We start from the raw sequence: 27519 nt of genomic DNA on the forward strand, positions 1-27519 counted from the left end.
AAACTAGCCCACGAAAGGAAGTTACACTCAAAGCACAACAACATCGGCGAACATGATCGGTGGTCGTTGAAATCTGATCAGCGGGTCAAGCGCGTCGGCTTTTATACATCAGTCGCCAAATGTTACACAGTAATCACTGGGACCCGCGCGTCGTTCACAAAGTTCCACACTATTCGTGTCGCGCATGCATGCAATCAGATTACACAAGATTTGGTGACAGACAGCGGATGGAACCATCGAAAACATTCCAGAAACTTCCGATACATGCAGGTATGTCCTGCGCTGTGCGATAACATTTGTTAGGTGGTGAAAAGTCGTCGCCCGATAAAGATAAGCAATAATAATAATATTTGGGGTTTTACGCGCCAAAACCACTTTCTGATTATGAGGCACGCCGTAGTGGAGGACTCCGGAAAGTTTGACCACCTGGGGTTCTTTAACGTGCACCTAAAATCTAAGCACACGGGTGTATTCGCATTTCGCCCCCATCGAAATGCGGCCGCCGTGGCCGGGATTCGATCCCGCGACATCGTGGTCAGCAGCCCAACACCATAGCCACTGAGCAACCACGGCGGGTAAAGATAAGAGCAAGTACACATGGTAGTATATTGTAACGAACAATTAAGGGAGTCCAGACACAACTATTTATTGTGGGCTAACTTGTGCCCTGGGGCTAAATAAAAAGGACTGCCGCGTTCTGAAAAGGAGATCAAGAATGCCTTCTTCTTCTATCTCGAGCGTCGCTTCACCTCTTCTTCTTGCAGACGCTGACAACGGCCATCTACAATGCAAGTGCGTGCGGCGAAAACACGTGCCATCATTTCGTCGTCTTTTCTTTCAATGCGCCGTTGTCGTCTTGGGGGGGTGGCGCACAAATCTGCGCGCGTTGATTAAATGTTTCTGCCTTGTGTCATTATCCCCCCTCCAAAACGCAACGTCCCGATGCGTACAGCGACTAAATTGTTCACAAGCTGTTGTCCATACTAAAGTGGTATATGGCACAGAATAAACGTTTGCTCGAATATTCACTGCCTGTCATAATATGGCTTCAGTCTGACCACATGTACAGTTTCCATGCGACGCCGGCATCGTGATGAGCTGCCTTGTCCTTCTGGCGTAACTTCGTAGTTCAGGGGACTGATGCGGCGAAGTACTCGGTAAGGGCCGAAATAACGGCGCAAAAGCTTTTCGGACAGGCCGCGCGTCCGCACAGGAGTCCACACCCATACTCTGTCGCCTGGGGCATACTCGACTTCCCTTCGCCGCAGGTTGTATCGGTCCGCGTCGATGCACTGCCTTTGTTGAATGCGATGTCGCGCCAGCTGACGTGCTTCTTCGGCCCTCTGTGTAAAGTCGCTGATGTCAGGGTTCTGTTCTGTACTGTCGCTGACAGGCAGCATTGCGTCCAAGGGTGTAGTAACTGTTCGACCAAAAACAAGCTGGAATGGCGTTACCTGAGTGGTCTCTTGCAATGCGGTATTGTAGGCGAATGTTGCATAGGGTAGTATCGTGTCCCATGTACGCTGCTCTAAGTCTACGTAAATTGACAACATATCGGTCAGCGTCCTGTTCAATCGCTCGGTTAGCCCATTTGTTTGAGGGTGATAGGCAGTTGTTTTCCTGTGGCTGGTATGAGTCAGTTTCATAATGGAGTGCGTCAAATCGGCTGTGAACGAAGTTCCTCGGTCCGCGATAATAATTGCAGGGGCGCCGTGTCGTAATACTATCTCAGTGACAAAGAATTCAGCCACTTCGACAGCCGTTGCACTGATGAGAGAGGATGTCTCGGCATATCGGGTTAGGTAATCCGTGGCTACTACAATCCATCGTTTCCCTGATGACGATGTGGGAAAGGGACCGAGCAAGTCCATTCCTACTTGTTCGAACGGGGCTCCTGGGGGTTCTATTGGTTGAAGGAGGCCTGCGGGTTTTAATGGAGGCGTTTTGCGTCTTTGGCAATCCCGACATGTTCGTACATAATGCTGTACTGAAGTCAATAGCTTTGGCCAGTAATACTTAGCATGAATTCTGGCGAACGTTCTGCTCACTCCGAGGTGTCCTGCTGATGGGTCATCGTGACAGGCTTCCAAGATTTCGGATCGCAATTCTGAAGGAACGACGAGTAGAAATTTCTCTGTGCTGTGATCAAAATTTCTTTTGTACAGGACACCATTTCTCCTCACATACGATGACAATCCCCGGCAGAAAACTCGCGGAACATGGACGGGGTGTCCCTCGAGGTGCCTGATGAGTAGGAGCAACTCGGCGTCAGACTGTTGGTGTTCGGCCATCTCAGATGTGGTCACGACTCCAAGAAACGGAAAGTCGTGTCCATCTTTCACAGGAGCAGATTCGACCGGCACACGTGATAAACAATCAGCGTCACTGTGCTTGCGACCTGACTTTTACACGACCGTTATGTCGTATTCCTGCAATCTCAGACTCCATCTAGCAAGTCGTCCAGAAGGATCTTTCAGGTTTGCAAGCCAGCACAATGAGTGATGGTCGCTGATTGCTCTGAACGGTCTACCGTATAAGTGTGGTCGGAATTTTCCTATGGCCCATATTACTGCGAGGCATTCTTTTTCGGTGGCTGAATAGTTGGTTTCAGCCCTCGAAAGAGTGCGGCTGGCGTATGCAATCACTCTTACCTCTCCGTTTTGCCTTTGAACGAAGACGGCACCGAGTCCTAAATTGCTGGCGTCTGTGTGGATGTCTGTTTCCGCTTCCTCATCAAAGTGCGCAAGGACCGGTTGGTTTTGAAGTCGCCGTCGTCGCTCATTGAATGCATCTTCTTGTTCACTTTGCCAGACGAAAGGCATATCTTCTTTCGTTAATCGCGTTAATGGCTCGGCAATCTTTGAAAAATTTTTGACGAAACGCCTGTAGTAGGCACAAAGTCCTAGGAATCGCCTAACGGCCTTTTTATCAGTTGGTCTAGGAAACTTTTCTACTGCTGCGGTTTTCTCAGGGTCAGGACGGATGCCTTCGGAGCTAATCACATGGCCGAGGAAAAGGAGCTCATGGAAGCCGAAGTGACATTTTTGTGGCTTTATCGTCAGCCCTGCTGAACTAATAGCTTTGAGCACAGTCCTTAGTCGTTCCACATGCTGAACAAAGGTGGTAGAAAAAATCACGACGTCGTCAAGATAAACCAGGCAGGACTGCCACTTTAACCCGGAGAGCACAGTGTCCATCATCCGCTGAAAGGTGGCAGGCGCGGAACAGAGGCCGAACGGAAGTACCTTGAATTCGTATAGTCCGTCAGGTGTGACGAATGCTGTCTTCTCACGATCTCGTTCGTCCACTTCTATTTGCCAGTATCCGCTTTTGAGGTCCAGAGAGGAAAAGAATTTCGCATCCCGTAGTATATCGAGGGTGTCATCGATCCTCGGAAGGGGATAGACATCCCGCTTTGTGACGACGTTTAGCTTCCGATAATCAACGCAGAAGCGCAAGGTCTGATCCTTTTTCTTTACCAACACCACAGGCGAAGCCCACGGGCTGGTCGATGGTTGAATTACGTCGTCTCTAAGCATTTCTTCGACTTGTTTGCTGATGATCTCTCTCTCCTTCGGTGACACTCGGTAGGGATGCTGGCAAATAGGCCTCACAGCTTCGTCGACAATGATACGGTGTTTGGCGATGGATGTTCTCTGGACTTTCGATGTCGTTGAGAAACACGAGGCGAATTCTCGTACCAGGTTCTCTATTTGCTGCTTCTGGCTTGGTGATAGTGCTGCTTCGATGTGGACAGATGTGAGTATGGAGTCTACGTTGTCAGAATCCACTAGTGCAGCATCGGAAGGGCTCAAATCCGTAATCTGTTCATAAGCATTAAGGCGGGCAATGACAGTTCCCTTCGCAACATGCTGGACGTCATTTCCAAAATTAGTCAGGAAGACATTCGAACACCCGTCACGCAGCTGAAGCAGACCTCCTGCCATACAGATTCCTTTTTCGAGCAGGAGCCCAGTGTTACTGTCTGCTATTCCTTCATAGTCGCTGAATACGGTGCTTCTTACGGCAACAGCTATGCTGGACCTTGGGGGTATCGTGACGTCGTCGTCTATAATCTGAAGGGCATCAAATTGTTCTTCACACTCGAATGTCGCGATGGCGTGCTTCGTTGAGAACGACACACAGGATTCCTGCAAGTTGATAACTGCACCATTCGCCTGCAAAAAGTCCATTCCAATAAATAAATCCCTTGAACATCCTGGCAGGACAATGAAACTGGCGACATATGTAAAGCCGCGTATTCCGATTCTAGAAGTGCACCTGCCCACCGAGTTGATAAGGTGTCCTCCGGCGGTTCGAATTTGCGGTCCTCTCCAAGGAGTCAGCACTTTTTTCAGTCTTCTGGCAAGCACTTTACTCATAACGGAATGGTCTCCGCCTGTGTCTACTAAAGCGGTAATTTCGCAGCCATCTATAAGCACACATAAATCTGAAGCAATGTCACTTTTTCCGCAACTGCTCTCGCGTCCGTCGTTCAGCGCTGGAGGCTCTGTTCTTGCGTCGACAGCGGCCTCACCTCCACAGGTCGCCGGTATTAGTTTTCCCGACGTGGGCTTTGGGGGCGTCGCCTTGGGGAGCTTGAGGATGGACGCGGGCTCGGTGATCGATACCTCAGCGGCACTGTTGACCGAGGTTGATGTTGCTGTGAAGTCTGCGGGCTTTGGCGCGTTGACAAATACTCTTGGATCTCGAAAGGGCGTTCACCGTTTCTTGGGCAAGGAGCATTTACGGAAAACCCCCGAAGTCCCGCTCTGCGGTATTCACGCATCCTGTAGAGATGACCAGCTTCGCCGCAGTGGTAGCACAGTGGGATTCTATCAATGTCAGCCTTCCGGAATCTCGTCTCCGGCGGAGACGGCAAGAACCGAGGTTCGGGTACATGCGCAGTTGCCGCGATGAAAGTACGTCCTGGAGATCCTCTGAGTACCTCGGCGTACGATGCCGTCGGCCGTACCGGTGACGACGCTTGCGGCTGTGCTGGCGGGTGCTGTTCGCGGACTGCTTGTCTCACTCCTTCGCGAACCACTTCCGCTAACGAAGAGACCTCTGTGGGGCCGTTGTTCAGCTGTTGCCTCTGGAGCTCTTCTCGAACCACGCATCTTATGAGTTCTCGTAAGACCTCGACGCTGTTCCCGAACATTGCCGACATCATATCCATGGAGGCGACGTTCATATCGCGGTTGTAGAGTCTCGCACGCTGTTGAAGAGTCCTTTCCATAGTTGTCGCCTCGGAGCGGAATTCGGCGACGGTGCGTGGAGGGCTCCGAACCAAACCGGCAAAAAGCTCCTGCTTCACACCGCGCATCAGGTGCCGAAGTTTCTTGTCCTCGCTCATGCTCGGATCGGCCCGGCGGAATAAGCGGGACATATCTTCGATATACATTGCCACGCTTTCGTTGTTACGTTGGCTTTTTTGCTTGCAAAGCGGCTTCAGCTTTTTCCCGGCGGTCTGTGCTCGGATACGTGGCCAACAGCTCCCGTCGGAAGTCATCCCACGACCGGAGGACAGCTTCATGGTTTTCAAACCACGTTCGCGCACAGTCTTGCAACGCGAAGTAAACATTGCGGAGCTTCCGGTTTTCGTCCCATCCATAGCAGTCAGCGACGCGCTCGAAGCCTTCCAACCAGTCCTCGGCGTCTTCGAAGGTATCGCCGTGAAAAGGCTCCGGCGTCCGCGGCTGATCGACGATGATGTGGGTTGAGGCTGTCTGGGATGTCATTTCAGGATTGTCTGCTGCTGCTATTATAGTTTGCTCCGGCAAAAGAGGAAACTCAGGCGGCTCACCACGTAGGCGACGGCTCGTGCGCTGGTGGACAGGCGTGAACTCGTTGGGTCTGAGATGGCGTGGTTCCGGGCTGTTTTCTCCAACTCGACTTGGGCTGGAAATCATTACCCAGCGCCTCCACCAGAATTGTAACGAACAATTAAGGGAGTCCAGACACAACTATTTATTATGGGCTAACTTGTGCCCTGAGGGTAAATAAAAAGGACTGCCGCGTTCTGAAAAGGAGATCAAGAATGCCTTCTTCTTCTATCTCGAGCGTCGCTTCACCTCTTCTTCTTGCAGACGCTGACAACGGCCATCTACAATGCAAGTGCGTGCGGCGAAAACACGTGCCATCATTTCGTCGTCTTTTCTTTCAATGCGCCGTTGTCGTCTTGGGGGGGGGCGCACGAACCTGCGCGCGTTGTTGAAATGTTTCTGCCTTGTGTCAATATATATATATATATATATATATATATATATATATATATATATATATATATATATATATATATATATTCAGCACTGCTGCTCTCAACCGAAAGCATAGCGGGAGGGCAAAACAAAAAGTCAGTATAAAAAGACAGGAAAGTGTTCCAATTGGGCAAATGTTCAATAAGTAAACATATAATGAATGTAGTAAAGAAGGGGTTACAGTAGCAAAGATACAAAATAGTGGTTACATAAGTATATGCAGCCGCAGAGCAAAGTCTGCATGGCATCACCTTCAGCAGGAAGAGGCCGTCTGACGTTGTAAACGCGGTCTTCTCTTAATCCCTCTCGTCGACTTCTATTGGACAATAATCAGTCCTAAGATACCTCAACGAAAATTGCTTAGGTTTGCAGAATCGGTATAATACGTGGTCTATCCGTGGGCAGGGGTTGACGCCTGCCCTTCTTGGCGATTTTGTTCAAGCAGCGATAATCATCGCAGAAGTGCAGACTCCCGTTCTTCATCACTAAGACCACAGGAGATGTCCACGGGCGTTTAGACGGCTAGATGATGTCGCTCAGCATTTCGTCGACTTGCTGCCTTATAGCTTCCCGTTCTCGCGTCGACACTCGGTAAGGGCCCCGGTTGAGCGGATTCTTCGTTTATTGTGCGATTCTTTGCAACTTGTGTTTGCGGAATATTAGAGGACGTTGAAAACCAGTCTTTGTATCATTGAAGAAGACTTTCGATCGGTCGTTTGCTTATTCATGGGGAGGCTTGAATGTATTTCGAAGACTGGTTCGGAAACTATGGTCGTCAAGGTAGATGCGACAGAATATGAGATAATACCAAGAATTGCAGGTTTTCAAAATTTACTCGAGGGGGGGGGTACAACCGTCGTGACCTTGTGGACGAGCTTGAACTCCTGGCTGAAGTTGGACAGAATGACTTACGCTTTTCCTCCATGCAGTCGAGCGATCGCTCTTGCGACGCAGATTTCACGGTCAATCAGTAGACGTTAATCGCCCTCAATGAAGCCTTCTACGTCTGTGGCTGTTTCGGTGCCGGCTGTAATGACAATGCTGGAGCGAAGTGGGATACTCACTTGATCTTTGAGCACACTCAAGGCGTGGTGACAGCGAGAGCTTTCCGGCGGCTTCACTTGATCTTCGGACAGCGTTATCGACTTCGATTTCAAGTGAATGGTAGTGCCGTGTTGGTTCACAAAGTCAATGCCGAGAATTACTTCTCGTGAACACTGTTGGACAACGAAGGTTGCCGAGTAGGTCCGGTCATGAACGGAAATTCTTGCCGTGCAGATTCCAGTCGGCTTTACTATGTGTCCGCCAGCGGTCCGAATTTGAGGGTCTTCTCATGCAGTCTTTCCTCAACTGGGCAGCGATGGGTCCACTCGTGACGGAGTAGTCAGCCCCTTTGTCAACTAAAACGGTGAGTACGTGGCCGTCGAGAAGCATGTCGAGGTCCGTGGTTCTTTGTCTTCTGGTGCAGTTAGGTCTTCTTTCTTGGCGTTAGGCCTTCTGTTGTCCTAGGTCTTGGCGTCAGATCACCGCTGCTTCGTGTTGACCGGTGGCAGGAACGTCCCTCTGTCAGGTCTTCTTTTGTCGGTGCATTCTTTGCTTCTAAGCTTCGTCGAGATGGCGGCGTCTCATTGATTTGTCCTCGAGATAGTCTTTTGGGCGTCTTCGTCGTCGGTGGAGGATCGTCTGTTCGACAACCAGCAACCACACCTCCATCGTTCGCTGTTTTTAGTTTGCCGATTATGGGCTGATGGACCGGCCCCGGGCTGTGCCTGTGTATGGTCGGCGCTGCAGCGACAGGTAGCCGCTTGGTGACGGCCATCGAAGGCTCCACTGAGAGGCGGCGAGGTAGGCGGTGATATCGCGAGGGCGTTTACTTCGCTGCTGGCGCGGAACGTTGACGGCGAACTCTCGCAGTCACGTTTTACGGTATGGGCGCTGGCGATAGGCGTGACCCGCTTCCTCGCAGTGATAGGAGAGCGGACGGTGGTCGCGGGCGCGTCAGCCGTCGGTATTCCTTCGAACGCTGCGCTCGGCGACGGTCGGGCGTGCTGGCTGCGGCGGTGGTGGACGACGCATTTGAGGCTCCGCAGGGCCCTGGCGCGGGTGCGAAGGGGGACCATGGCGGCGGGCGACGGCGGCGTATTTCATCGCTTCTGGTTGGGGTTGCAGCAATTGAGACTGCATCAGAGGAACTCCAAGCCATCGCTGTGAGTCCTCCTTTACCATGTCAGTGACCGAGGACACCTGAGTTTGCAACTAAGGCAAGACCTTGCGCAATTGTTCGCGCACAATGGCCCTGATGGTCTCTTGGAGCTCGCCGGAGCCCAGTGCTTGCATGGCGCCCTGCAGCATGAGAACTCGGCGGTTATATTTCCTAGAGCGCATTTCGAAATTTTCTCAATCGTCGTTGCCTCTGTCAACAACTCAGCTATGGTCTGTCGTGGGTCGCGGATCCGTCGAGAGAAAAGTTCTTGCTTGACGCCCCACATGAGCAAGCGACTTTTTTCTCCTCTGACAGTTTCGAGTCGGCGTGCCCGGAAAGACGGGCCATCTTTGCCGTGAAGATCGCGATAGTTGCATTGAATAGCTGCACTCGGGTTCCTAGAAGAGCTTGGGCTCGCTCTTTGCCCACTGCGCTTGTGAATGTCTGGATGAAGCTGCTGCAAAACAGGTCCCAGTTTGTTAAGTTGTTTTCTCGATTTTCGAAAAACGTCCTGGCGGGGTTTTTGAATGCGAAAAAAGATATGGCGTAGCTTGTCGTTGCTGTTCCAGTTGCTAAATGTAGCGACCCTTTTATACGCCCCCAGCCGGCTTTCCAGGTTCTCAAATGTTGATCCGCGGAACGTAGGTGGCACTCTGGGTTGCTGCAGCACGATCAGTGTTTGTGACACAAAGGCTGCCGTTGTAGCTACTGTTGTGCCGTGCACTGCATGGTCTTTTCCAGTAGAAGTCCCTACTTCTGTAGCAGTCCTTACTGCCTACGGCTAGCTCGCTAACCCTTGGCGACGTTGGCATTGTTTGCATTGATCTCGGCTTCGCCGGGGCATTCGGTACATGAAAGCACTAGCGCCTTCACCAGATTTCACGTAGTAGTGATGGTGAAAAAACCGCAGCAAAACTGCGAACAGCTTAACTAACTATTCATTGGCCGAACCTGTGCCCGCTGAACAAGTTACACTAAAAGCACACCCGCCGTGGTTGCTCAGTGGCTATGGTGTTAGGCTGCTGAGCACGAGGTCGCGGGATTGAATCCCGGCCACAGCGGCCGCATTTCGATGGGGGCGAAATGCGAAAACACCCGTGTACTTAGATTTAGGTGCACGTTAAAGAAGCCCAGATGGTCAAAATTTCCGGAGTCCTCCACTACGGCGTGCCTCATAATCAGAAAGTGGTTTGGGCAGGTGAAACTCCATAATTTAAATTTTTTAAACACTAAAAGCACAGCGAATGCGGCGAACAGAGTCAGCGATCGTCGAAAATTTGATCTACCGGTCCAGCGCGTCTGCTTTTATACACGAGTCATCGAAATTTCCGATGTAATCGCTGGTGCGTGCGGGTCTTCCACAAAGTACTACACGATCTGTGCTGTGCATACAATCAGATTAAAGAAGCTTAGGTGGCAACAGACAACGCATGCAGCCATCCATAACATTCCAGCATGTTCTAATCATGCGGTCACGTCTTGCACTGAGCAATAAATTTAGGTTGTCAGTGGGTGAAATGCACTCCCGGAGAAAAGTACACGTGTTAATACACAATGAAAACTATCGACCTCTCTACAGAAGAATACACAGCATAGAATACGAAACGAAAAATGTTAACAGCTACGCAGCGTGACAGAACAAACTATAGTGGTACGAGAAACTTGCTCTCTTGAAGAATACAAAGAATACAACAGAAAGAATAGAGGAACTAAGAAGTTGCTGTTCACATTATTTCACCAATGATGGTAGTTGTAGCCGTGAGCGACGAAGCAGGGCCAAGGTGACCATCAACGTAACGGCTTATTGGCGCGTGAGTGCTCAGCCCAAAAGAACACGGAACGTCCTGCTCACTGCGCTTATATAGCGGTGAGCGGTGCGCTATCAGTATGACGTCATACGCGTTTTGAATGACCACCACACTCCTTCCTACTATGCTTATGGCCTGTACGAATCGGGAGGTTTCCTTGCACGAGCACCCATGCGAAGGGAAGGGAGATATATTCACTCCAAATATGAAGCAGCACTCAGTTCTCGTCATTACTACGAGTGCGGAGAGGAAGCTGAAGTACGCGAGCGTGAGACACCTCATGTTCGACGGTGAACAATTGGAGACTTTCGCCTACGTGGCCACCCCCGAGCACTGCGGAAAAGGAGTCATCCACGGGGTTCCACTCGGATACTCCATCGAAGAAATTCTGTACCGCCTAGACCGCAAGGATAACCCCGAGATTCGAGGCGCCTGCAGGCTGGGCAAAGATTCACAATCGATCGTTATTCTCTTCAAGGAGAAAGAAGTGCCAAGATGGATATACCTCAACGGGGCACCGCACAGATGCCAGCTGTACCGTAAAAAAATACGAAGTGTGTGTCGCCTGTGGCCGACTCGGGCATCGCGCTGACGTGTGCCCGGACCCGCCGAATGTCAAGTGCCGTGGTTGCGGCCTCGAGAACCCGTCAAGTGACCACAAGTGCGAGCTGAAATGCCAGCTGTGCGGCGAAGGCCACACCCTAGGAGACCCCAAGTGTCGAGAACTCTTCCGCACTCCCTACGAAGAAGCGACAGTGGGAGAAGATGGAACAAGCAGCGACGACTGGTGGGCGACATCATAGTCGACAACGCGAACCCAAAGGGGGAAAATGACTTCAAGTTCCGCGAGGAATCTTTCCCAGAACTGGAAGCAAATCAGAGCAGACCATCGCCGCCGCCCAAAGGACGCTCCGGTTCCCTGGCCAGGAGCCAGTCCAGGGAGCGCTCGAGCTCAAGGGACCCTGCCAACCCATGGAGACGAGGTAGGAGCAAGGAGCGTAAGGGCGTGAATTTTGCGCGCAAGGTCTCCCAGGAAAGTATTAAGAGGGATAAAGGGGACGAGTAAATTGAGAAATTAAAGAAAATGGCCGAAACATTAACGGGGATACTCGATTCGCAACGGTCCAAAATCCAAAACTTAAAAAAATCACAGAGGCAGGCAACCCCTCCTCCGCAACAACCCATTAGACAGATGACCCCCCCCCACCCCAGCGGCAGGTCAACAGCCACAAGGAGAGGATAAGATGGCCACAGAGGCGTCCCTCCCGCTACCAACGAAACGCAAAATTCAAGATGCCGACCCTATTCAGGTTATAGAGGAAAGGGTCGAAAATTTGGAAAGGTTAGAGGATAAGATGGAATGAATTTGTGAAGCATATCAACATCCAAATTCAAGCTGTCTTCGGGGCAGTTCAGAAACAGGGTGAGGAGTGCCAAAGGCTAAGGAATGAGATGGTCGCCATGAACGGGTGGCAACAGAATATGGAGCAGATCGTCTCGCAACTGCAAAATGGCCTGGCGCGCAAATGAAAATCAAATCTGGCAGTGGAACTGTCGCGGCTTCCGGCGCAAGCGGTCGATTCTGCAACAGTACCTTCCACTATTAGATGAGATTCCTTTGGCGATTGCCCTCCAGGAAACTGGAGGACCCGCAAAACTGTCAGGCTATCAGCCATTTCGTAGTGGCAGTGGGGAGAAATCCTCGGTCACAACGCTCGTGAAAAGAAATATCGCGGCCATTGAACACGATCTAGAGTCGAGAGAGATCGAGAACGTGTTTGTCGAAATTCTAACCGGAAAACAGAAGGACCCTAGTTTATTCCTTCTAAATTTGTACAGCTCACCCAGGCAAAGGAAGGCGAGGTTCAGGGCTCTACTTCGCAAGGCCCTCAAAATTTCAAGCAACCAGCCACTGTTGATAGTGAGGGACATTAATGCACATCACCAGGAATGGGGGTACCCGCACCAAAGCCGGAAAGGTAGACAGCTGTGGGAAGATACGCAAGACATAGGGCTCACTCTGCATACGGACCCTGAGAGTCCAACGAGGGTGGGCAATAGCGTTAGTAAGGATGCATCTCCAGATCTGACATTCTCGAAAAACATTAAAGATCTAGAATGGCATAATTCAGATCAAAATTTTGGCAGCGACCACTACATAATTGTTTCCATACTGAAAGAGGGCCTTGAAATGCGCAGGGCTCGCGCGCCGGCCGTCGTTGAATGGGATAAGTTTAGAGATATCAGGAGAGCGCAGGAACTGGGGCCCATCAGAAACATCGAGGAATGGACGACGGCGCTCAAATCGGACGTTAGAAAGAAGACAAAACCCTCGAAGGGGATAATGCCCCGGAGATAGCGGACAGCCGTCTTCTGCATATGTCGGAAGCTAAGCAAAGCATGGAGTGTCGTCTCAAAAATCAGAAATGGAACCGCCACCTCAAAAGAAAGATTGCTAGGCATAATAAGGAAATCGAAGATTATACTTTTACATTATGCGAACAAAATTGGGCCAACAAGTGTGATGCAATGGAGGGGAGCATGAACCTCTCCAAGACGTGGAACATCCTCCGGCACTTGTTGGACCCCGGAAGCCCAAAAACTCAATCCGGTATAATATTGGCAAAAGCTAGGCACGCGTTCGCAGGGAACGCTGATTATTTCATGAATAAATTAATTCAGACGTTCGTGGGGGAAACATCGTGAACTCCACTACCCGACTATGATGGAGCGCCTAACTTGGCGTTGGACGCCCCCATCACAGAAGCGGAAGTGAGGGCAGAGATTGTAAGACTCAGAACGACGTCGGCTCCGGGCTCTGACGGGGTAACGAACAAAATGGTCAGGAACTTACGATGATTCCAGTAGTTATCTAACAAAGTACATGCATGAATGTTGGGATAAAGGCGAGGTCCCACAACAGTGGAAGACGGCAAGCATTATTTTAATACCGAAACCCGGGAAGCCTCCGCACTTGGAAAACTTATGGCCAATTTCCTTAACTTCATGCGTGGGGAAATTGACGGAGCACGTCGTCCAGACTAGACTGATAGGCTTCATGGAGCAGGGTGATCTGTGGCGACATGAGATGGTCGGGTTCCGACCTCACTTGTGTACGCAGGACGTCATGCTCCAAATCAAACATGGTATAATAGACTCAAGGTCTGAAGATGGAAAAGCAATTCTTGGACTCGACCTCACGAAGGCTTTTGACAACGTAAAGCATGAGGCGGTCCTGGAAGGGCTGAACAAGATTAATGTAGGTACCAGGACATATCGATACATCAGGGACTTCCTGACGGGAAGAACTGCCTGCATAAGGTTCCAAACGCTGGAATCCCCCACAATTGAGCTAGGGAGTAAGGGTACGCCCCAGGGATCAGCGCTGTCTCCCCTACTCTTCAACGTGGCTATGAGAGAACTCCCCGAGCAATTGGCAAAGCTCGAGGGATTAAAATTTAGTATATATGCGGATGATATCACCCTCTGAGTCCACCGGGGAAGTGATTCAGCCATCGAAGGCTTCCTCCAGGCCGCCACCGACGTCATAGTCGATTACGCGGCCGAGAGAGGCCTAGCTTGCTCGCCGCAGAAATCAGAATTATTTATATACAATCCGAAACACTTAAGGTGCGAGGCACCGTCGGAGATCAAAATTAAAGTGGCGGGTAAGGAGGTACCAACAGTCGAGCAAATTAGAATCTTGGGCCTGATTCTCCAGTCACACGGCCACATGGCGAGACCATCAAGAGGCTGCAGAATCACGCAATACAGACCCTGAGCCTAATTAGGCGGGTGGCCAGGAAAGGCCGAGGCCTAAAGGAGAAAAATTTAAATAAACTAATGCAGGCGTACATACTCAGCCGGGTGAGCTTTGCAACGCCATATCTCGATTTGAAAGTGGTGAAAAGAGAAAAGATTGATTCTCTAATGAGAAAATGCGTAAAAGGAGCGCTGGGACTGCCCATGTGTACATCAACAGAGATACTGATGGCTCTAGGAGTGCACAACACATGGGCAGAATTGGCGGAAGCGGTGCGAACCTCTCAAATTGAGAGACTTAGCCCCACGAGGACAGGAAGAGCCATATTGCCCGCAGTTGGAACAAATACGGACAGAGGCCCCACCCAAAAGGTGGAAGTAGATAGCGAAGTGAGAGAAAATCTGATTATCCCCCCCCCTGTCAAAAAACATGCACCCGGAACATAGCAAAGACAGGAGGCATAAACGAACCGAAACATTAAAAACTAGATTCGGTAATATTTCGGAACATGAGGTGGCCTATGTAGATGCGGCGGGAGGTAGAGGCAGTTTTACGGTGGGAACGGCCGTCAGCGGCCGGGGTGTTCCCGTGACCGCTCTCACTGTGCGCGGGCGCAACATAGAAGTTGCCAAGGAAATTGCGATCGCATTAGCTTGCGCTGGAACGGATGCGAAATTTGGGATCAGTGACAGCAAAACTGCAATACAAAATTTTAGCAAGTGAAGGATCTCGCCCTTAGCGGCCAGAATCCTAGGCCAGAGAAAGTTAGATAAAAAAAATTAAATAATTTGGACTCCGGCGCACAAAGCCGTCCCCGGCAACGAGGCGGCCCACGAGCTGGCTCGAGATCTCCACCGCCGAGCCGCTACTGGGCCCCTCGATGACCGAGGGAGCGGAGAGTGCATGCTAAAATATGGGGAAATTACGCAGCATTATAGATTGGCTCGTAGGCTGGTGTCCCCGCCAGACCCAAAATTAAACAACAGACAAGCAGGCGTGTGTAGACGACTACAAACTTATAGGTATCCGCACTCGTTTATGGCGAACCACATGTTCCCCGAGGCGAGGAGCGATAGATGTAATCTTTGTGGGGCGAGAGGGACCCTCGACCACATATTATAGGAATGTCCGTATTCTCACGGGGGAACGCACAAAATAAGTAGTAGAGACACCTGAGAGACCCTGCTGCGCAGCTCAACCTCTGAGCTCCAGCTCCGGCTCGTCCAACTGGCTGAAGAGGCTGCTGGGACCCAAGACCTCCCAGCCTGCATCTGAGACGGCGGCACTCGCCCCCTGACCTGCGTGTCGGGGGGTGGGTAGATCACCTTATCCGTTGGACAATAAAGTTTATTCTATCTCTTGCACGAGCACTGCGTCGAAGTGTCCATGTTCCTAGAGGGGATACAGGTTCTCGAAGAGGAGACGGCGGTGTGCACCCTTTGTGTAGACTCGTATTCCGCTGTCCCAAGGAAGTCGAGTCTTCGGGTGGCTCCCGTGGTGCTGCAGCAGAGCTCGGATACCCCAACCCATGAACAGGAGGCCTTGTAGGAGACGCTTCCGGCAAAGGGTATGAAATAAAACTTGGAATCACACAGTGAGGCTCGCTGTTATTCATTTATTCGTCACTTTCAATATAACGGGGACCTAAATTGTCTACATGCATAAACCTGTTTCCCGGGTCCTGCACGCACAATCTACGTAATGGCACTGCACCTTATTTCGATGGCCCCAGGTTATCACTGGGGCTCATCTGGACAAAAGCCTTGGACCAGAACACTTTCGCTCTCCTGGAATCCCCTCCACGGCCCTTTTTTTCCGCCGGCTTGGCTCTTTAGCTTGGACAAGTGTTCTTCTATACGTCTCTCCTTGTCTGGCTGTAGCACAGTCAGGCGAATGGCGGCTTCAGTGACAGGAACAGTTCACTTGGTGTTTGCCACGTTGTTGTGGTCGCGGTATTCTGGTACCCGAGCAGAAACAGGTCCATGCGGTGCTGTAGAGTGCTGTACTCGTTCCCTTCCTGATCGCGTCAGCAGGTCAGGAAGGGAACGGAAGAGAAGGTCATTGACAACTGAGAAGAACTGCACGTTGTCTGAGGCATTGCGATCATTCAACAACGGCAACCGCGAAAGCGCGTCAGCGTTTGCGAGGTTGTTGCCTTTACGCTACGTACATTTGTAATCGTAGGCCTCTAGGAACAAGGCCCGGCGTTGCATGCGTGCTGCTGCCATTACTGGAACGGGCTTGCTGTGCGGCAGAAGGGTAGCTAATGGCTGGTGATCGGAGTAAGTGACAAAACTACACCCAAACGGGTACTTGTGAAACTTTTTCATCCCAAACACCATGGCGAGAGCCTCTTTTTCAATGCGAGCATAACCTTGCTCTGCTTTGCTCAGTGCCCTAGACGCATATGCATATGCTTTTTATCTCTGGGAATCTTGTGAAACAGAATGGTGCCAACGTCATACATGGATGCATCGCACACAAGCCCTATCTGATTGGTTTGATCGTAGTATGTCGAAACGTTTTCTTTCGTTAGCCACGTTTTAATTCGCTGAAACGCTTGCTCTGTTTCACGTGACCACATAAAGCATTTGCCTTGATTTACAACCTCGTGCAATGGCCTTAGCCTTGCGGCCATATTGGGAACAAATTTTCCATAATAGTTAATCAACGCCAGGAAGGCCCGCAACTCTGCCTCAGTCTTTGGTGCAGGCGCCTCCGTTATAGCCTTCACTTTTTCATCTGACGGGCCGTATCCCTTTTTCGTCAAGAACGTGTCCTAAGTACCAGAAAGACCTTCGAAAGAACTTACGCTTTTATTTTTTCAATCGGATGCCTCGGCCCTGAAACCTGGGCAGCACACTTTCTGCTTTCTGAAAACATTTGTCAATGGTAGCTCCTGCTCTCAGCACGTCATCCACATAGCACGCTACCCGATCCACTGTTTTCAAGACGTCATCCATGAGTGCCAGAAAAATAGAAGGTGCACTCGCAATGTCGTAGGGCAAGCGCGTCTACTTGAGCCATCCCAAGTGTGTGTTGATGCCGACCAGCGATTCCGCCCGCGGATGCAATTCCAACTGCTGATATGCGGTAGACAGGTCAAGCACAGTGAAATATTTGCACCCGACCATTCTTACAAAGGTTCAGCGGTGGCGTAGAGGTAGAACACCCGCCTCGCGTGCAAGAGGTCCGTGGTTCGAATCCCGGTGCCGGCAATTTTCCACCGGATTAAAAAAAAATCCGCGTGTTGATAAAATTGCACAAACAGGCCTGGATTGTGGCTTGATCCCGGTGACCAGAACCGGTAACGCACTCCCTCACCAGAGCAGGATTGGCCACCCTGGTGCAGTACTTGGCCACAACCTCCTATGAACATAACAATCAAACCCCGGCCCTCAGTCCCCAGCAGCTGCGAAGCAACAGACCACGGCGGCGGTCAGACCTGCGACGCAGCAGAGGGTGCTAAGAATCACTGGCTCCGGACAGGCCGCCATTGGAATATGAACCTGGCAACGTTTAACGCTAGAACGTTATCTAGTGAGGCGAGTCTAGAAGTGCTATTGGAGGAATTAGAGGGCAGTAAACGGCATATAATAGGGCTCAGTGAAGTTAGGAGGTCAAAAGAAGCATATACAGTGCAAAATAGCGGGCACGTCCTGTGCTACCGGGGCTTAGCGGATAGAAGAGAACTAGGAGTCGGTTTCCTGGTTAATCAGAATATAGCTGGTAACATACAGGAATTCTATAGTATTAACGAGAGGGTGGCAGGTCTTGTTGTGAAACTTAATAAGAGGTACAAAATGAAGATTGTACAGGTCTACGCCCCTACACCCAGTCATGATGACCAGGAAGTTGAAAGCTTCTATGAAGACGTGGAATCGGCGGTGGGTAGAGTGAAAACTAAATACACTATACTAATGGGCGATTTTAATGCCAAGGTAGGAAAGAAGCAGGCTGGAGACAAGGCAGTGAGGGAATATGGCATAGGCACTAGGAATAGCAGGGGAGAGTTATTAGTAGAGTTTGCGGAACAGAATAATATGAGGATAATGAATACCTTCTTCCGCAAGCGGGATAGCCGAAAGTGGACGTGGAGGAGCCCGAATGGCGAGACTAGAAATGAAATAGACTTCATACTCTGCGCTAACCCTGGCATCATACAAGATGTGGACGTGCTCAGCAAGGTACGCTGCAGTGACCATAGGATGGTAAGAACTCGAATTAGCCTAGACCTGAGGAGGGAACGGAAGAAACTGGTACATAAGAAGCCGATCAATGAGTTAGCGGTAAGAGGGTAAATAGAGGAATTCCAGATCAAGCTACAGAACAGGCATTCTTCTTTAACTCAGGAAGAGGACCTTAGTGTTGAAGCAATGAACGACAATCTTGTGTGCATCATTAAGGAGTGTGCAATGGAAGTCGGTGGTAACTCCGCTAGGCAGGATACCAGGAAACTATCGCAGGAGACGAAAGATCTGATCAAGAAACGCCAATGTATGAAAGCATCTAACCCTACAGCTAGAATAGAACTGGCAGAACTTTCGAAGTTAATCAACAAGCGTAAGACAGCTGACATAAGGAAGTATAATATGGATAGAATTTAACATGCTCTCAGGAGCGGAGGAAGCCTAAAAACAGTGAAGAAGAAACTACGAATTGGCAAGAATCAGATGTATGCGTTAAGAGACAAAGCCGGCAATATCATTACTAATATGGATGAGATAGTTCAAATGGCTGAGGAGTTCTATAGATATTTATACAGTACCAGTGGCACCCACGACGATAATGGAAGAGAAAATAGTCTAGAGGAATTCGAAATAGCGATGGTAACGCCGGAAGAAGTAAAAAAGCCTTAGGAGATATGCAAAGGGGGAAGGCAGCTGGGGAGGATCAGGTAACAGCAGATTTGTTGAAGGATGGTGGACAGATTGTTCTAGAGAAACTGGCCACCCTGTATACGCAATGCCTCATGACCTCGAGCGTACCGGAATCTTGGAAGAACGCTAACATAATCCTAATCCATAAGAAAGGGGACGCCAAAGACTTGAAAAATTATAGACCGATCAGCTTACTGTCCGTTGCCTACAAAGTATTTACTAAGGTAATTGCAAATAGAATCAGGAACACCTTAGACTTCTGTCAACCAAAGGACCAGGCAGGATTCCGTAAAGGCTACTCAACAATAGACCATATTCACACTATCAATCAAGTGATAGAGAAATGTTCAGAATATAACCAACCCTTATATATAGCTTTCATTGATTACGAGAAAGCGTTTGATTCAGTCGAAACCTCAGCAGTCATGGAGGCATTACGGAATCAGGGTGTAGATGAGCCATAAGTAAAAATACTGGAAGATATCTATAGCGGCTCCCCAGCCACCGTAGTCCTCCATAAAGCAAGCAACAAAATCCAAATAAAGAAAGGCGTCAGGCAGGGAGATACGATATCTCCAATGCTATTCACAGCGTGTTTACAGGAGGTATTCAGAGACCTGGATTGGGAAGAATAGGGGATAAAAGTTAATGGAGAATACCTTAGTAACTTGCGATTCGCTGATGATATTGCCTTGCTTAGTAACTCAGGGGACCAATTGCAATGCATGCTCACTGACCTGGAGAGGCAAAGCAGAAGAGTGGGTCTAAAAATTAATATGCAGAAAACTAAAGTAATGCTTAACAGTCTCGGGAGAGAACAGCAATTTACAATAGGCAGCGAGGCACTGGAAGTCGTAAGGGAATACATCTACTTAGGGCAGGTAGTGACGGCGGATCCGGATCATGAGACGGAAATAATCAGAAGAATAAGAATGGGCTGGAGTGCGTTTGGCAGGCAGTCCCAAATCATGAACAGCAGGTTGCCGTTATCCCTCAAGAGAAAAGTATGTAATAGCTGTGTCTTACCAGTACTCACCTACGGGGCAGAAACCTGGAGGCTTACGAAAAGGGTTCTAATTAAATTGAGGACGACGCAACGAGCTATGGCAAGAAGAATGATGGGTGTAACGTTAAGGGATAAGAAAAGGGGAGATTGGGTGAGGGAACAAACGCGAGGTAATGACATCTTATTTGAAATCAAGAAAAAGAACTGGGCATTGGCAGGACATGTAATGCGGAGGGAAGATAGCCGAAGGTCATTAGGGGTTACGGACTGGATACCAAGGGAACGGAAGCGTAGAAGGGGGTGGCAGAAAGTTAGGTGGGCGGATGAAATTAAGAAGTTTGCAGGGACGTCATGGCCACAATTAGTACAAGACTGGGGTTGTTGGAGAAGTATGAGAGAGGCCTTTGCCCAGCAGTGGGCGTAACCGGGCTGATGATGATGTTGATGGTGATTTTACATACGGCTTATCTACACCCTGATTCTGTAATGCCTCCTTGACTTCTGAGGTTTCGACTGAGTCAAACGCTTTCTCGTAATCAATGAAAGCTACCTATCAGGGTTGGTTATATTGTGCACATTCTTCTATCACCTGATTTATAGTGTGAATATGGTCTATTGTTGAGTATTCGATACGAAATCCTGCCTGGTGCTTTGCTTGGCAGAAGTCTAAGGTGTTCCTGATTCTATTTGCAATTGCCTTAGTAAATACTTTGTAGGCAACGGACAGTAAGCAGATCGGTTTATAATTTTTCAAGTTTTCGGCGTCCTCTTTCTTATGGATTAGACTTATGTTAGCTTTCTTCCAAGATTCTGGTACGCTCCAGGTCATGAGGCATCGCGTATACAGGGTGGCCAGTTTTTCTAGCACAATCTGCCCACCATCCTACAACAAATCTGCTGTTACCTGATCCTCCCCAGCTGCTTTCCCTCTTTGCATAGCTCCCAAGGCTTTCTTTCCTTCTTCCGGTGTTACTTCTGGCATTTCAAATTCCTCTAGTCTATTCTCTCTTCCATTATCGTCGTGGGTGCTGCTGGTACTGTATAAATCTCTATAGAATTCCTCAGCCACTTGAACGATCCAATCCATATTAGTAATGATATTGCCGGCTTTGTCTCCTAACGCATACACCTGATTCTTGCCTATGTTTCTTCTTCACTGCGTTTAGGTTTCCTCCTTTCCTGAGAGCATGTTTAATTCTATTCATATTATACTTCATTATGTCAGCTGTCTTACGCTTGTTGACTAATGTGGAATGTTCTTCCAGTTCCATTCTAGGTGTAGGGCTAGAGGCTTTCATAGATTGGTGTTTCTTGATCAGATCTTTTGGTGTGCTGCGATAGCTTACTGATACCCTGTCTAACGGAGTTACCACCGACTTCTAGTGCACATTCCTTAACGATGCCCGTAAGATTGTCGTTCATATATTCAACACTAAGGTGCTGTTCCTGAGTTAAGGCCGGATACCTGTTCTGTAGCTTGATACAGAATTCCTCTATTTTTCCTCTTACCGCTAACTCATTGATCGCCTTCTTATCTACCACTTTCTTGCGTTCCCTCCTCAAGTCTAGGCTAATTCGAGTTCTTACCATCCTAAGGTCACTGCAGCGCACCTTGTCGAGTACGTCTACATCTTGTATGATGTCAGGGTTAGCGCAGAGCATAAAGTCTATTTCATTTCCAGTTTCGCCATTCGGGCTCCTCCACGTTCACTTTCGGCTATCCCGCTTTCGGAAGAAGGTATTCATTATCCGCATATTATTCTGTTCTGCAAACTGTACTAATAGCTCTCCCCTGCTATTCCTTGAGCCTATGCCATATTCCCCCACCGCCTTGTCTCCAGCCTGCTTCTTGCCTACCCTGGCATTGAAGTCGCCCATCAGTATAGCGTACTTTGTTTTGACTTTACCCATCGCCGATTCCACGTCTTCATAGAAGCTTTCGACTTCCTGGTCATCATGACTGGATGTAGGGGCGTAGACTTGTACGACCTTCAATTTGTACCTCTTATTAATTTTCGCAACAAGACCGGCCACCCTCTCGTTAATGCTATAGAATTCCTGTATGTTACCAGCTATATTTTTATTATTGAGTAATTTGACTCCTAGTTGTCATCTCTCCGCTAAGCCCCGGTAGCACAGGACGTGCCCGCTTTTCAGCACTGTATATGCTTCTTTCCTCCTCTAACTTCACTGAGCCCTATTATATCTCATTTACTGCCCTCTAATTTCTCCAATAGCACTGCTAGACTCGCCTCACTAGATAACGTTCTAGCGTAAAACGTTGCCAGGTTTAGATTCCAATGGCGGCCTGTCCATCCCAGTAGTTTATGGTAATACTAATAAAAAGCCTGTTCAATTAAATCAACGTCGCTGGTGACTGAGTTCCCATATCTTATCTCCTGAATGTCCTTTATTGTTGCGTATTTTTTTTCATCTAAGATCGATCGTTTTGTTGATGTTTCGCTGCATAGCAGTTGGGAGCGCTACGACTCCCATGTACTTTCCTCTGGCAATTGCTTATAATTTACTTTTTAGCTCTTTAACCTGAGCCGTGTACTTGCCTGGCTACGCAGATTCGAAGCTCAAAGCGAAATTCAAGTCACACTGTCGGTCGTTTTCTTTCATTCTTCCATTGTGCAGCAAGATACAACTTCTTTCAATGGCGGTGATTTTCGTTTCCTCTTTAACGCGTTCCCACGCTTCTGCTGATCTTTCTGGTTCTGCTTCTAGACGTTTCTGAATTTTTCCCTGAACATAGGTTTGAAAAACGTTATCTTATAAAATTATAACATTAGGTTTCCGAGGATCCCGACTGACAATTCACTTTGTGTCCTTTGTTTCAATTGCGAAGTGGACGAGACTGTGATCACTGAAGGTATGGAATTCATTTCTTAAGGTGTGCACAACAGCAACACATCTATCGATACGTATGTCCTATCTAATCTTGCTAGGCTTGACCGTTGTAAGCGGGTGAACTCGAGTGTATTACTACTCGAGAACACGAGGACTACGTCCTGCAACTCATTTTCAGATGACATGTGACTCAGCAAGTTTGTACTCCTGTCTTGTTAGACTCGTCCATTGGTCCTATTTACGGCTCGACATACACTGTTGAAGTCCCCGAGGAAAATAACATATCTGTCACACTTCAAATAGTGGTCCACACTTTCGAAAAACACTTGACGTTCTTCTTCTCTATTAGGTGCATACCCGCCGATGATTCGCCACTTCATGTTTCAAAAGGAAAAATCACATACAATAAGTCGGCCTTTTACAAAAGCAGTCAATGACTCTTCTTGAATACCCGAAGCATTGAGCAAAAACAGTGCGCAAGCTTCCGAAGCACCAACAGCATGGCTTACACAAATGCTATATCGATCCTTGAAAGGCTCGAGCCTGTGGCTCGTCTGCTGTTGACTTTATACCTTCACCTCCTGTACGGCGATAATATAAGTCTTCCTCCAGGAAAGCATGTCGGACTTGATACTCTTTACGTCTTGCCAATAAACCGCTCATATTCAATGTTGCTACGGGTAATGCAGTCAACTCATTTGTTGCCATGTTCGCAAAGAGCAAAACGAGCTGATTGGTCTAACCTCGTGCGTTCAAGCTTCAATAAAATTCCACGTGTCAAGGTTCTCCTCACCGGGTCTGTTTTGTTGACGTCCCCTATAGAGCGTAGGCGCCTCAGCCCCTTTCCAGATGCCCTAGGCGCCTCTTAGCTCCAAGCCGATGAAGACCCCCCCCTCCGCACACACACACATTCACCCGACTTGACGAAGGCGTCGTTCGCCCCACCTTCCGTCTCAGCGGAATATTGGCCTTCTGCTTGGAATTTGGACGCCGGGTTGTAACTGCTTTTGCCGGCAGCTCTTCATTGTCGGTTCTGGAGGAAGCGTCTCCTGAGTTGACGCTATCCTCGCGTGTACGCTTCGTAGCTGCAGTGTTCAGAAGGCTCTCACACCCATCCATGGAGCTTTGACTATTGTCGTCCTCAGCTGGCGTCAAGCTGCCAGTGAGAGAAGCTGCTTCGCGATTTACCTCCAGCCTTGAAACAGCTGCACCCTTTTCGGGCTGCGGTTCACGTACAGGTTTCTCCTGATCGTCAGCTGTGGCATCAGGAAGTAGAGACGCGTTGGGCGTCCCAGCAGCTTTTATGCTAATACCCTCCGCCCCTGGTGTTTCTTCGGTGTTTGCCTCATCCATGGGATGTTCCGACATGTCGTTACCCTTGACAGGCCCCGCCACACGGGCGTACGGTTTCACACGCGGGTTATCTTCGTGACCGTAGCGGCGGCCAAGGCTGCTACGTGGCGCTTCGCACTTGCGCCTAATATGCTCTGCAGGCTTGCACCATAGGCACAGCGGCGCTCTACCGGGCACCACAATGAGCGCAAGCTCACCTGCAATTCTCAGCTGGTGCGGCATGCCGTCACTTTTCACACCAGCTCTCAGTTCCAAAGTGGTTCTACGGGCTGTGGTCTCCTTATCCTCAACGTCTTGTTTCCGTCACCGCTCTTTCGTGACATTCGTCACCTTTGCGTGCGGTGGCAGGGCCTCCCGCACATCCTCTTCGGCGACGCCACACAGCACCCAGCGTATTTTGAGCCGCAGGTCCTGGTTGGTCGTTGCGGTCGATGAGGACGCACGGGCGATTCTTCGCTTTTACGTCCTTAGCTGCCATAAGTTTCTTTGGTGCGGCGGGGCTCATCGTTGTGACATCTCACACGTGGTTCATCTCATATGCCGCCAAAGCTAGCACTTCGGGGAGCAGGCCAAGACGATCCAGCGCATCTAAACAATCGTCGATGTGACAAGGCTTGTTCGTCGGGTCTGCGTCATCAAGGTAGTACCAGAGTCCTTCCATGTTTTTCTGGTCACGAAACTCCGCCGTCACGCTATGGGAGAGGTTCATATGCTGCCCAAAGGTGCCGTGACGCGGCGCCACTGTGCCACAGAGGGCATCGTTCGCGTACCGAAACGCGCGCGCAGTGCGAGGCAAGCTGAGTGATCGGGTGCGTTATGTGCATGTGCTGCGCTATTTTTCGAGTGTTTGGTTGAAGTGGCGGGGTGGGACAACGATGCCGAACACGTGTTGCGTGCCTGGGTGCCGTTCCGGCTACAAGGGCACGACCGAAAAGGTGTCGTTGTTCTGTTTACCTAATAACAAGGAGCAGCGCGAGAAATGGAAGCGGGCCATACCGCGGCAGGAAAGTGGCGGTTTTAATTTCGAATGGAAGTATACGCGTGTGTGCACGAAACACTTTGACGCCTCGGACATCGTCACTGCGTACAATTTCAACATCAACGGCGACGACGTGTCCCTGGAGCGTGAGAAGCCGACGCTGAAGACTAACGCCGTTTCAAAGATGCTTTTAACAAACTTCTTGCATTGTGAATGGTGGACCATTTATGACCGGACGCCTCTGTACTATCTGTATTTCGCTCCGCTTGTTTTACATGATAAATAAATGATCGTGCTTGTATTTTGTTTTTGCACCAACACGTTTTATTTCTTTTCTTAATCGAATTATGAAGTTTTTTTTTTATTTTTCGACCATGATAAGAATATCAGGACCGGTGATTGCAACATTTTAACACATTGTAAATAGTTGCGAATTAAGAACGAAAATAGCTAGTCTCGTCGTTTCTGCGTCGAAACCACGAGCAGCGTGAATAATGCTGGGCTTACTGACGCTTCTAAACGACTGCTTGCTAAGGCAATTGCCTAATTACAGCTAATTTCAACTGAACCTAACACTTCAGGTTCGCCTTAATCCGTTGTTAAAAGCCGCACCGAAGACATTTAGTAGCGAAGTTCGTCTTGCATTATCTTATTCAGAAATGGCATCGCTTTGCAAGAAATCTTAAGCGCATGGAGCAGCTCAGTTCGCTTTTCTTTGTCATGAAGTATTCTACGGTAGCAGCCCTTTGCAATAGCAATTTCATTCTTTTGATCTCGTTATAAGATACTGCCCACAGAGTCCTTCTCTGCCACAGTTTAACAGAAACTGAACAGCTGTGCTCGGCGAACAATCTGGCGCTATGCGCAACGGAGAATTGGCGCTTACTCATCTGGTGATAAGTGGGACCACTGGCGTTTTGTTGCGAATGCGCGGTGTTTAATTTAAGGCAAATATTAAAAAGCGGAGCCCACCGAAGCGTTGAGGCGAACGGCGATGATGAAGAAATCCGGACCGAGACCGCCCGGCCGTGTACAGCGGACGCACTTCGACGGGGGCGAAATGCAAAACACCCGTTTATTTAAATTTAGGCGCATTTTAAAGGATCCCAGGTGATCAAAACTAATCCCGAGTCCCCCACTACGGCGTGCCTCATAATCGTATCGCGGTTCTGGCTCTTAAAATTCCAGTTCTTTCTTTTTTTTCGGTCTGAGACCACCGCAAGCTCCATGTTATGAGCGGCTTTTTTTTTTTTTTCGTCCCGTGCGCTCATATCATCGCAGACGACACGCTCAGGCAGTAATTTAATTATATTCAATGTTAAAAATAGTTACGTTAAACTAAAGCGATGGTTGAGGAAGTTGAGAAAGCTAGAATACCGAGGCTGCCCCACACACAACCACAGCGGCAGCGGCGTTCGCATGCCCTCTTATGCACGGTTGCGCCTCTAGCGGCGGGCGCTGGCGCTATATGAAACTGAGGCGGCAGTTTCGTGACCAGAAAAAACATGGAAGGACTCTGGTAGTACTCAAAACAAGTCTTCCTGTTGGCAAACTTGGCAGGATGCGTCAACATCGCTCCAATGGAGCACAAACACGTCCGTTGGCTTCGGCGTTCGGAAGTGGAATCCCGAACCCGGCGCCTCCTAGGTAGCAGGCCCGCGCACTCTGTTTTACGACGTCATGCTACTTGGACCACAATTTTCATTGCCAAGCCCGACGTAACGAAAACGGGGACGTAAAAATCACCGCGGCTTACTCGAGAGCTTCCCCGTTAGATTCTAAGGCATTCGGGCAAGGTACACAACAGATAGTAAACTTAACATAGAATGACCTTGCCGGAGCTAATGCTAGGAAGACCTAGCCCCGGCGGCGTTTGGTTTTGAAGTGTTCTTTGTTTATTTGTTACGTTGAGCTGTGCGGCCGGGAGCCACGTACCTCTCCTTGACTGACGTTGCAAGATATATATATATATATATATATATATATATATATATATATATATATATATATATATATATATATATATATATATATATATAATTCAATGAGAAGTTCTGTAGGTCCGGTGCATAGGTAGTTTTAGAAACGAAGGTGCACACTTCCGCAAATTGCATCTTCAATGTTTTTAACGTTTCGGCCGTGGCACGGCCTTCGTAAGAATAAACCAGTCTGACGAAGGCCGTGCCACGGCCGAAACGTTAAAAACATTAGAGATGCAATTTTCGTAAGTGCGCACCTACGTTTCTAAAACTATATATATATATATATATATATATACGTGTGTGTGTGTGTGTCAACGCGAAGGAGGAGCACAGAGGGGCCCGTCTTTGCTAAGTCCCATAAAGATAACGGACGTTGAAAACAAGGAAACATTAGGTGGACTGACTTGCTTATTTTAGTTGAAATGTAGAAAT

Source organism: Dermacentor variabilis, unplaced genomic scaffold, assembly GCF_050947875.1.
Source record: "Dermacentor variabilis isolate Ectoservices unplaced genomic scaffold, ASM5094787v1 scaffold_13, whole genome shotgun sequence".
Taxonomy (NCBI): Eukaryota; Metazoa; Arthropoda; class Arachnida; order Ixodida; family Ixodidae; genus Dermacentor; species Dermacentor variabilis.